General features: G+C 37.6%; 1 long non-coding RNA gene and 1 other non-coding gene across 2 annotated transcripts in view; both read left to right on the forward strand.

The window, feature by feature from the left end:
- LOC135088472 (uncharacterized) overlaps window positions 1–13,167 on the forward strand; it is an 80,925-nt gene that overhangs the window by 13,770 nt on the left and 53,988 nt on the right. The window lies entirely within an intron of this gene.
- On the forward strand, window positions 12,446–12,518 carry Trnaa-ggc (transfer RNA alanine (anticodon GGC)). Its single transcript has one exon. It is a non-coding gene; the product is annotated as a tRNA-Ala (tRNA).

Consider the following 13,167-nt stretch of genomic DNA (forward strand, 5'->3'; position numbering starts at 1 on the left):
AACAGATTAATGTCGACTCCTCCTCATTGAGACTACAATGCCCTTTCTCAGTAGCTCCGCTTGTAATTCATGTTTGGCACCAGGATTGTGCCCTCAGTAACCCTCACACTACATATAAAAGAGCAGAATTAAAAGACTTTGTGAAATTTGAGGCAGTGATGAAGCGAACATACCCAGAAGAGGCCTATCTACTTTTGAGGATGTTTGATAGCTTATCAGTAAACAGATCTTAATCTAGTGAAGGTCGCAAGAAAGAACTTGACGTGGGCTGCGCAGGACCGGTCATTGAGGAAACCCTCACCTTTGTCCAGCTGTGGGCTGCTTTTAGTTGAAACGATAACAAACCAGATTTTCCAATAGAAAGGTAAAACTAACAAGACGATCCTAGCTTGAACAAACAAAATAGAACATAAGAATCAAATTGATTTCTGAATCAGTGTTTAATATGATTTTGAAACGACTTCAGCACAGATCGTGGCAATCTGTCGCATCTGGCCAGCTGAGAAGTGACATTGACGTGACAGATGACAGACGTCAGGCGCGTGCGACGGCCCGCGCTAATTGCCGTTTGTGCGATTGCCAGGCATTTATGTAAATATTATGAAAATATAAGCGCTAGTTAAGAGCCGGTGATTAAATTATCCAGGTATCACGATCAGCCTTATTATGAAATGACTTTCTAAGATAAGGTTAATTCAATTTGTAAATGATTTAGTTCGAATGTACTAAGTACTAATCTATTCTCGGATTCATTATGATTTCAAACAACAGAGGCCTAGTAGTCTCGATTGAATCATATTTAAAGGATATTATGGTAGCTCTAAAGCAGTGGTTCTTAACCGGTGGTCCGCGGACCACTGGTGGTCCCTGGAGGCATTTCAAGTGGTCCACGAAGACATCGTAATAAACAAGTGACGTGACGTGATGAATCGAGTCAACACAACGCAAACGGCGCACAGTGGGTGAGAATTTCATAGGATTTTGAAAAAAAAAAGTGGTCCCTGACAAGACAGAAATTTGGTAAAACGGTCCCTCGTGACATAAAGGTTAAGAACCACTGCTCTAAAGTCTGATGCAAGGTTTGCAACTTGATACATTAACAATAGTCATTTATTATTTTCAATAGTATTTATTTACGTAACAATTAGCCAACAAGTGACAGCCCAATATTTGTCTCCAAGCGCGGCACTGGCGGGGCGCCCAATTTAATTTCATAGTTGGACGTTATCCGACGCTGCCCGCGGAGTTACGGGCACGTACTACATCAGCGCTGCACCAAGCTGCCCTTGCTGTTGCGACGCGGCCATCTAATAGGCCCTTCATTTCATTTGCTATAGTTTAACTATATTGTCACAATCGCATTTCTCTTAAAAACTTGTGCAGAATAAAGTCTATCAAGCAATGTTTTCTACTACGCTAAGTTTTGGCCAGTGCCAAACTAAGTATGTCTGGTACTATGTAAAGCAAAGAAGGGAATGGCAAACATACCATAAAAATACGAGAAACTTGTAAGAAACGAAATAAATACGTTTTTAAAGCTCAATTTTTTTTTTTTTTTTTTATGTGATAGGAGGCAAACGAGCAAACGGATCACCTGATGGTAAGTGATTACCGTCGCCCATAGACACCCGCAGACCCAGAGGCGTTACAGGTGCGTTGCCGGCCTTTAAGGTAAAGATACGCTCTCCTCTTGAAAGCTTGCAGGTCGTATCCGTCCGGAAACACCGCAGACGACAGTCCATTCCACAGTTTGGTTGTACGGGGCAGAAAGTTTCTAGAGAAACGTACTGTTGTGGACTGCCAACCATCTAAGTGATGGGGGTGGAAGTGCTGTCGGGTAGATCGGTGTCGAAAAGTGGCGGCAGGAATAAGTCCGGATAATTCTTTGGAGCACTCCCCGTGATACATGCGATAGAATATGCACAGTGAGGATACATCTCTACGCAGCGCCAAGGGGTCAAGCCGATCCGAAATGTCCTGGCAGTCAACGATTCGAGCTGCTCTCCGTTCAATGCGGTCCAGAGGGAGAAGCTGGTACTGGGGCGCACCTGCCCAAAGATGAGAACAGTATTCCATATGAGGCCGAACCTGCGCCTTGTAAAGTTGCAGACGATGGGCTGGAGTGAAATACCGTCTCGATCAATTACCACTCAATGACTAAAATGTAAGGCTGGGTTGCACCATCTTATTTTAACAATAAAAAACGTCAAAAGTCTGTCGAACTCCATACAAAAATCGCCGGTTACGATCATAGTTACGGTTAAAGTAAGATGGTACAACTCAACCAAAATTTTATAGACAAAATAATTAAACTAGGACTTTTGTAGGTTACTACCGAACTACCGATACTAATTTTAATACGAACTACATACATCACATTCCGTGCTAAATCCAAAACCCCACTAAATCTAAAACATAACGAAACCTGTCACAAATTTGGCACTTGAGACAGTACGTAAAAGGTCACTGTTGGTTAACACCACACCAGTAGTTATTTACCTACTTGTGTAGTTTAGCAGCACATTCAGCCACGTTAGTAGTACATTAGCGCTATTAACCCTTACGTCGCCCGGGTCGCGGGGACCCTTCGCGCACTATCAGATCTGAGACAGTCTTAAACGACAGTTACGAGACTTGAAGGTTCTGATCTCAAAGGGTATCTGACGTAGTTATGTGCGAGTGTCTAATGAAATAATAGGAGGCTATGAAAATTATTTAACAATTCACGAGACACCAAAGAAGACTGACTTATCGAAGGCATCATTATTCTGTGTGACCCACATAAAATTAATAATTAATGAAAAATCTTACTAATAATAATTTATGCTCATGCCGATATTTGGTTTTCTATTGTATTTGCCACGCACACGCATATCGTTTTAAATAAATTATTGGATAAGACTTAATTAAAGACTTTAAGCTTATCCATTCGAATGCTACGAGTCTTCGTAATATAAATTTTATTGAAGTTAGAACATCAATTTATTAGTAGAAGACTAATTAAACAACACAAGCAACTAAATCTTCAAACAATTAATTGTACAACTTTTATTTGAACTTCAATCTTTGCAAATATCAGTTCGCGATCTTTTCCAATCTAACTTTCATGTCGTATCATTGTGAAGACGATGCTCCATCAAAGTAAACCCTGTGGCATTTATGCTAGTAGCTATATTAGGTTTAATTTTGCAAATAACATCTAATGTTATCGACTGTACTTTATTAAGCCCAAAAGAATCGAACTACCCTAAATAATGTAATTAGACAATTGAACAGTTCCATTAATATTTTCACAATTAACGACGGACTCGGCAGGTCGGGACAATCGAGTTAGCTGATATCTCAAGGTTTACTTTGGTTGGATCCAACTATGAATTTGAGATTGGCTTCTTAAATAAACAGTTGTGAATTAGTATCAATTAAGCGCCAAGTTTGTGAAATATTAGCAACTTTATGATAACTAGATAACTCAATAAGATATCTGCACAGTAACCCTATAGATTCAATAGATCTAAATATGAATGCAGGATGATTATTACCAAACCATGTTCGAAATAGAATCTAACCTAACCATTTAACTATGCAAGGTGGATTTTTATTGGTGGTCAAGCTGTAGAACCTGGCTATACAGAAGTTTCAGTGTTGGGAATAGTCCCGTAACAATGTAGGTAGATCCTCTAACATCAGAAGCTTTAGTTATGTTTGCTTCAAAACTTGAGGGAGTGTGAACAGCACTTTTAATTCGCCACCTATTCCAAAGCCACTGGCGTAATTAAAGGTTAGTGTCAGATAAATTACCAGCTAAATTGTCCCTTAGAAGGTAGAACCACAGAATAAGTAATAGTACAGGTACAGAAGGATTACTCCGCAAGACGATTTAAATAAATGCGAGTCTTGCTACGACGCGATACAGTGGAATTCAGCTCGCACAGCACTACGTACCTACAATTTTATTCACCTACAAGTTTTGTCTCTTTCTATCGCGTGCCTCTGAACTCTTCTTACGTTGTTAGGGTTGCTGTCTAGTGAAAAATTAATTAATCTACTTATATGTAATGAGGTACGTATGTAGGTAAGTACGAATTCATTATGGAAAACCTTGGGAGAGGCCTTTGTCCAGCAGTGGACGTCATTTGGCTGAAACGAACGAACGCATTCTGAGCAGTAGTCATGGTAGGTTAGGTTCCTATACTATCCTAAGAATTATTGATTACCTACATGACCAACATACCTTTCAGCATCTTTGGGAAGCGAAAAAAAAGATAAATCCGGTGTAGATTTCTTTTCGAATTTAAACACCCGAACCCCGCACAATATTTATTTCTCTTTATGTCCATTTTTAAATAATACTTCGATCATAGAATTAGGTACTATCGGGGACTCTTCCGCCTGACCACTTTGTAGAAATTTTAGCGTAAGCGCATCGCTCCGGTCACGTGCTCACCCCGTCTCTAATTGGTTACGCATTTTACTATATTTTTACTACGACCAATAAGAGACAATCAGGGCTTAGATTGCAATACGAAATACCATTGTGCACTTTATTGTCATACGGTTAAGGTCTAAAACGAAATGTTTCTTTTTCTTCAATCTTTCTTAGTTTTAGGCTGAGTTGCACCACCTAACTTTGACCGTAGCTATAACGGTAACCGGTGCTTTTTGTATGGAGTTTAACAGATTTTTGACGTTTGTCAAAGTTAAAGTAAGATGGTGCAACTCAGCTTTAGAATTTTAATAATAGAATTTGTTTACAAACAAATAGATAATAATACATATTATGTAAAAAAAAATACATATTATGTATTTTTTTAATATTGTATTTTTATACGAGGTCTGTCTGCTTTTTGCTTTGGCGAACTGTCGACATATTCTCTCCTTTGTTTTTTGTGAAGTTTTGTGATCCCTAACCGATTGATTTTGTTTTGTGTTGACCCGTGCTAGTAATTGGACTGTTTGATTGCCTTTTTATTACTGAATCATGGCCTCTCAAAATAATTCTTAATTCTTATATTTAATTACAAACTTATCTATCTATACATTGTTAACTGTTTAAGTATTATTTAGTTTGAAGTTTAATTTTTATTGATTTAAAACCTTGTGTAAAGACACTTAATGTGCAATAAAAAAATTAATTTGAAATAAAACTAACTTAATATTATAATATTTATAATAACCAATTACCTGGATCATTGCTACCTAGTTACAATATTTGTATTAAATTGTAATAACGTAGATAAGTGTTTCTTTTAAACGGAAAACATAAGTTGCTAATGTATTAAAAATAAATAGAAACCTATTATAGGTTTTTATTTACATTCAAGGAATTAATAAAGTTATTATGTAGCCAGATCTTACAATAATTGTTTTTAAGCCACAAATATTCCTTAACTATTTCCTAATTAATTCAATAACATATAGTTTATAAATTATAAGTTCCGAATAAATTGAATACCTATTACACAAGTAAAATTCGAAAGTGACTGTATGATTTTGCATTTCTCGCCTTAACTAGCTAAACTAATAACATGAGATTTACAATCTTAATATCAACAATAATTATAGAAAGGGCTACTTTTTTCTCAGGAAATTGCAGTTACCTCGGAATGTGCGATAGCAATTTTGTGACCCGAGCGGGCAATCGCTAGTTCAATTTTTACACGAAGCCCCATATAATATTTTGTAGCGATTCTTTATTGGGTTTCAAATTTACTAAAATGCGACGTTGCCAAACGAGCGCTACGGATGCGGGTAAGCTAAGCAATACTCAATCCTAAACGCTTTACATAGAGCTTGGTTTGCTAGGGCAAACATCTACAGTGGTGCGCCGACGCTGCTTAGACCCGAAACATGAATGAATGGGGGCGTAGCTTAATCGAGCGTGTGTGTGCAAACAATTTAGGCCCTTAAGGTGTCAAGGCGTCCGAGTCCCCGATAGTACATACTACAACGCACGCCAGCTTCCTGACGGGCGCGCGCGTGACACTCGACTGATATAATACCCGCCGGCGGGGCGCTTCGCTGTAGGTAATTATCGGATGTACCGCGCGGAGTGAGCCAGGCCTGGTAGAACTTCGTTATTTATTCGCAGCAAAACATTGAATACGTTCCATTTCAATAATTCCGGCAACATTCGTCCAGTCGGAGGAAGAAAGCAGAAAAATCATTACTCTGTGGATTGTTTTGAAAAAGGCCTCCCTCCAAGGGCCGGGCAATCAATACGGCCGCACTCCGCCGGAATACTAAGCAGCCCTGCACGCCCTAACGCATCGATGCAGATACTGCTGTTGAGAGGAAAATGCTTTGGGCTTTGAAAATGTAGTTCGTGGATGAAGAAAATATTGTGTTCGTATTGGCAAAGATGCCGACTATTGTGGTTATCCCCGCGTCACTTAAGCACTTAGAAACGGCCATGAAGGTTGAGGTTAGACAATGATAATTATGTAACCGATTAACTATTAACATTTTAGCCCATATTATGTTGTCCCGAAGTGGTGGAAGGGCAAGCTATATTTGGGACGTGTATAAGTGCCCTGGAAAGGGACTATGTACTAAATAAAATATTTGAATTTGAACAAAATAAATGTGATTTAAATGAAACGATGTGGAGACTTTCAGTGAAATGTATAGTTACTTTATGTGCATCTATTTACATGAAATCCTGTCTCTACTTATATAAAAATTTGGTTTAACGGCCTTGTTAACAACGTAGAGATATAGACATACTGAGGGAAACTGCAAACCACAGAGATATCTAATATACAACCATAATACGAGTACAACAATAAAAATAACCGTCAAAGAAATTCTTTCCAAGAGAAGTCTAGAAGGCTCATTACTGTATTCTCTCAAAACAGTATCATCCTTCTCATCGATAAATAAGAGCTCAAAGCAAGCACTATCCACTATTCGGCAAACAGCGAGGAACACTCATCTCGCCAATCCAATCATCTCAAACAGTAACTGAGATAACAACCGTAACCCTTGAGACCAAATCAACTTAACGTTTCGTTCGCCCTTGTTGACTTTTGACGTTACTGTATTGCCAATGTTATCTTAGTTGACTTAATCAGGAACGCAACCGATGCTAGTGATGGGATCGCTCGAGTAGTACACTATCGATTTCACTTACACTAGATAGCTCTGCCTATTGATAAGAGTTAAATGGAAGTTTTTGCATTCTATAGGTTTATGGAAACACTACTGCGCTTACCTATTACAACCTAGGTCAGCATTATTTCGATCTGACTGAATACAAAATAAATATGAACCCATAAATTATGCTTAGGGCCAATGGGGCAGCAAGGTTCTGGAGTAGAGGCCGCGTACCGGAAGACGCAGCGTGGGACGTCCACCCACAAGGTGGACCGACGACATCATAAAGGTAGCAGGAAAGCGCTGGACGCAGGCCGCTACCAACCGGGCAACATGAAAAGCATTGGGGGAGGCCTATGAGGAGGGGGAGCATGGCTGAGATGATGAAATTATGCTTGGATGTTAAAACTTGATAGTAGGATAATTAATTTATAGGAAATCTCTTTTAATGGTTATCGAAGAAACGGACAGACTTCGATTGTTATGCTAATTATTTTTTTATTAATTTATGCAGCGTCTTACATAATTTCATTCAAATTCTAAAACTCCATAAAACAAAACTCGATCCCTTCCGCTCTCGATTCCTACCGAACTCGATTCATGCGAAACTATCCGGCGCATCCCTAGCCCACAATCGCAACCGATTCGTGTGCAGTCTCTAGGGCGTCGCTAACGCTAACCGGCCCCGTGCGACCCCAGCACGCAAAAGGGGTTTCAGCGAAAGGAAAATATTCCTTATCTTTTTAATTATAACGCGGGCCGTTCCGCTAGATCATCTGTTTTAATTTTCCTTCGTCCCCCGGGAAGATGGAAGCGATATGTGGACGCAGATAGTCGCTGGCTGTTAATGTGCGCTCTTAAATAAACATAGTCGGCCATTTAGGAGAAGTGTAGCTTTTAAGCTTTGTAGATCAAATTTTAATGAAACAATTAAAAAACACTCTTGACGTAACAATAACACAGTGACGATGTGTGGCATAGACTCTACATTAATTAAGCTACCACAGGAATTTGAAGAAGACTACAATGAAAACGTGTCCTTGAGAAATACCTATTGCCCTGAAAGTGTTATGGTGTTTTAGACTGACTTAAGATACCCTACCTTATGGAGAAGACACCGTGATAATTATTCTGTAGTTGTCTAAAAACGACAGAGTCAAAACAAGAAGAAGACGTTCGTGTCAAGAATGGATGTCCTACATCATAAACTATCTAGCCCAACCATAAAAAAAAACTCCCGATTAGAAACGGCACTAGCTCCTTCTCTCCTTTCCACGATTGATAGTCACTAATGAAACCCAATGAGAACCGATGCTTACGTCACTTTCGCAATTGAATTCTGGCCTTACAATCTCACTCAGACAACATAACAAAATATGACCACTATAAATTTCCAACAATGTAAAAAGCCGTCAAAGATTTACGCGTACAAATAACCGGGTGCAACATCGCGAGCGATTTGTTCGCATACCCTCAAATCTGGTGTCAAACTACATCCCATCTGTCACTGCTCGCGCCACCATAAAAACTTAATAAGCGATCCGTCACCATAAAATGGCCATTAAAAAGCCGTCGGACGCTTTTAAAAATGCATCAAGAAATGAAATCGGTAGTTAATTACCAAGAGAGTTGAGTATCGGGTTTCGTTGGGGCATGCGAGGGGACCCTAACACGCAGACTCGATTCGACTTCGCAATAGTAAGTGCTAAAATGTCACCAGCTACATTTAAAACTAGGGAATGTTCTTTGCGGACCGTCACTCCCGCGGGAGTTGAATTTGAAAGCCCTTCTTTAGTGGATACCTACGTGACGCAATGAATCTTTACTTGACTAGAGGTACAGGATTATTTGGAACTCTAAAACTGTGTACTAGACGTCAATAAATTCTCCTAAACCTACTTAAAAATCAATTGCCATTTGTTTTTTTTTTTAATAAACTTATTATATTGTCACTTAAACTTTTGTTTATTTCTGTGTGCTGTGTAATTATAATGATAGACAAACTTTGATGTTAAAATAATTTGTACTCTTTTATACCCTATTTCAATATTTCGATTTTAATGACGCTTAAATTAGGCTGGGTTCCACAATCTTACTTTATCATTAACAAACGCCAAAAGTCTGTCAAGTTCCATAGAAAAAAACTAGGTTATCGTTATAGTTACCGTTAAAATTTCGTGGATTAACTTAGTTGTATAAAGAAGTACCTATACCACCATAGTGAAGTACCATATTTAGGAAAATTGAAAAACAGACTTACATAGCGCTGATACACTCTTAACCCCTAACAACCCACGTATCGGCGTATGTATGCAAATATTGACTATTTACTATAGCACATAGCGACCCCGCGCGACGGTTCAGTGGCTTCTAACGAATCCTCCGGCCCTCGGCCTGCGTGGCAGACGCAGGTGTTAAGGGCAGGACGTCTGCTGACGAGGTAGTGGATCAGAAGATTAGAAATAATGCGAAATGACGCTTTCAAAAGATAGGAGAGTGACCCATTTTGGATACAGTTACGAGTAAGAAGCAAGCTTTGTGCTGTTCCAGAATAGAACATGCCTAATACTAACATTTCAGGCTAGGCCCTAAAGTTGATTTGTTTTACATTGGATACCACAGGAATCATCAGAAATCCCCAAAAAAAATTTCTTTAATAGCTAATTCCTCGACTGCAAAAGGCTTATTGCGGAACGGTGTTTAAAACTCGACTATAGATTGAAGCATACGATCAATTGGCCAAATAATTTTTGGACCACTGACAGATTTAAGACTATTTCCAAGGCTTATATTCATGCTTTCATCATAACACTATCTTTGATCTTGATTAATCTATAAGAATTAAACTTATTTACACGCCTACATATTCATTTACATCATGGAGATCATCGAGTATTTCGCATAAATCTACATCCTACCCTTAAAAGCGGGTATTTACCTACGGGAGCACGAGAGATGCAAGCTCCAATTTGAAATTTGCACGTCTCGGTCGGAGCCCGTCCAATCGGAGGGTAGGGTGTTAATTGTGTTCTTGTCGGTAGATATGATTTATGCTGCGCACTGTTTTATTTACCCTTTAGCATTTGAACTTCAAGATGACAGCCACAATTAAGTTAGCTGAGTATGAGAAAATATTGAGTTTGTTGTTTATGTTTTAGAAGTGACAAAAACGTGCAACTTTTTACACAACTAGGTATCTACTCTTTGAGCTTACAGGATAAAATAAATTTAAAAGCTCACAAATCTGTACTAAAATACAGTGTGAGTCACGTTAAAGTGTACATATGAAAATATATAAAACTAGACCTATTTTTATCGACAGAAAAGAGGTCAAAAATTTTTTGAGATTTTTTTTAAATTTTTTATAGAATTTTTTTTCTTCCAATTACTTATTGTAAAGAAAACGTAATAACTTTTAAACTAAGCGGTATATCCTGATAAAATAAAAACAGTAATAATGCTAAATAACAGGCAATACTAAAAAAATACATAAAACACACAAAAAAGGCCAACAAATAATAAAAAATGACACTTTTTGAAAAAAAATCTGCTTTTAAATTCGTATTATTTTGGTTATTTGATAAATTTCTCCAAAAAAATGCCCCCATAACCAGTAGTTTTTATTACTTTGTATTATTCTCTATCGTATTACCTTCGTAAAACCAAAAATCGCATGTCTCTATCTCTATCACAACGTTTACAATGATCGTTTGAACTAAGCCTCTCCGGGCGCGCCATTCAACGCTTCGTTAGCAACGAAACTGAAAATGGCTCTAGATTTGTAATTTTGATAAAGACGAGTTAGATTTCAAATAAAAACAAAAGATTTCGAAGTAAAGTAAGCATTTTAGTTAAAATTAAAATTTTCTCTACCTGTAGCGGAGAATAATGTTGTGGCAGGCCTTTGTTCAAACGATCATAGCAAATGTTGTGATAGGGATAGAGACATGCGATTTTTGGTTTTACAAAGATAATACGATAGAGAGTAATACAAAGTAATAAAAACCACCTGTTATAGGGGCATTTTTTGGAGAAATTTATCAAATAACCAAAAAAACACGAATTTAAAAGCAGATTTTTTTTTCAAAAAGTATCATTTTTTATTATTTGTTGGCATATTTTGTGTATTTTATGTATTTTTTTAGTATTGCCTGTTATTTAGCATTATTACTGTTTTTATTTTATCAAGATATACCGCTTAGTTTAAAAGTTATTACGTTTTCTTTACAATAAGTACTTGGAAGAAAAAAAATTCTATAAAAAATTAAAAAAAAATCTCAAAAATTTTTTGACCTCTTTTTTGTCGATAAAAATAGGTCTAGTTTAATCTAATTTCATAATGTACACTTTAACGTGACTCACACTGTATAGTAAAGTAACTAAACATATTTTTGGAGCTTTGAAACGGACTAAATTTGAAATTCTCACTTCAATTTTGTATTCTGAATTAAATAACACGAACCCATAACAAGTTCCTTTGATTACACAGAACTATGATTAGAAATTGGTGTTAGCACGTAATCCAATCGCGCATCTCATTATCGGTTGTTTTAAATAAAAGCCCAAAGTCCCTTTGAATTGACAAATAACACCCTGCCGACTTTCTTATTAGCGGATCGACTAGGGGACACTGATTCGACAGTGACAAGGTTCCATTACGTGCGACACAAACATGTAAATTGAAACATACTGCGTTACAAATAAAGTTTTATGTCCTTTGAAGTGATGGGACGTGGGAGGACTAAAGCGAAGTGTGGGCTAGTTATTTTGTGGTGAACCGAAATAGAGGTTGTTTTTAGCAAAAGGCGTCAGCTTGTATGATAGGATTTGTGTATGGAAGTATGAACTAATCTCCCTCCGCAGCGTTTGATAACTCAATAACGGCATAATGAGAGCGGCCTTTGATGGCCTGTGGGGGAGGTGACGAAATCCTAATTGCAGATAAAAAGATAACTCGAGTGTTGGGATCAGGAATATTGATTAGGGCCATTTTCGTCTGCTCTTTTGAAAATCTCATTGGGTTCTATTCCCAGTGGGAAAGCACAGCCCTTTTAAAATACATACATATAGATGAAAAACACGAAAAACCGAATCTCATTTAGATGATATATCAACATACTGTAACAGTAGCCATGCGAGTGGTAGAGAGAGATACGAATTACGAAGTCATAGTTTGCGGTAGTACAGTCTGAATGTTTTTAAAGGATCGTTCACAAGTCGAAACTATAGTTATTTAATTTTTAGCGTTAAGAGTCGCATCTCAAACTAATTTGAAAATTATAAATAACTTGAAAAAATCGAACTGTCTAAGGCGGGAATTGAACCCACGACGACGACGACGGGTTCATCCAGTGTCTAAGTAGCTCAGTTGGAAGAGCAGTCGCCCGGCAAGCGAAAGGTCGTGGGTTCAATTCCCGCCTTAGGCAGTTCGATTTTTTCAAGTTATTTATAATTTTCAAAAAAAGTCGAAACTAATTCTGCACTGACCTTAAACATGGCACTTAGCATAGCAGCTTTCTAAGCAAACCAATTTTATCTTAAAGTGCTTAAGGTACACCACCCCATCACCGTCCGTACCAAACCGTGACACTTTCCCATCGGTTCTTCACAGCTTCATAAAAAGGGATAAGACTATCAGCAAATGAGATCTAAAACATTCGCGCCTGCATCTGTCCGTCTGTCACGGGCCGGCGACAAATTGCAAAATTAAAACTCCCATGATAATATCGGTTGGGGGATGCAGGATGACAGGCGACGTCAGTGCGTGATTTAAAATCATAATTTAAAACATATTACAGGACTCGTTAGACAAAAATTATGATTGAAAGCGATGACTTTAAATTTAATCAATAACTAGCATTCTTAAAAAAATTAATCGATATTTTCCAATGATATCTTTATCAATGGAATGAAAAACTAAATTTAAAAGTAGTATTATGGAATGATTTGAGCTACTTATTTCCCTTTCCTATTAACTTTAATATAAATAAATAAAATAATACTACTTATACTAGGCTAAAACATCTGTCAAACAAAAATCTATCAAACAACACAATTTACACCTTAAAATCTTAC

Source organism: Ostrinia nubilalis, chromosome 4 (genome assembly GCF_963855985.1).
Source record: "Ostrinia nubilalis chromosome 4, ilOstNubi1.1, whole genome shotgun sequence".
Taxonomy (NCBI): Eukaryota; Metazoa; Arthropoda; class Insecta; order Lepidoptera; family Crambidae; genus Ostrinia; species Ostrinia nubilalis.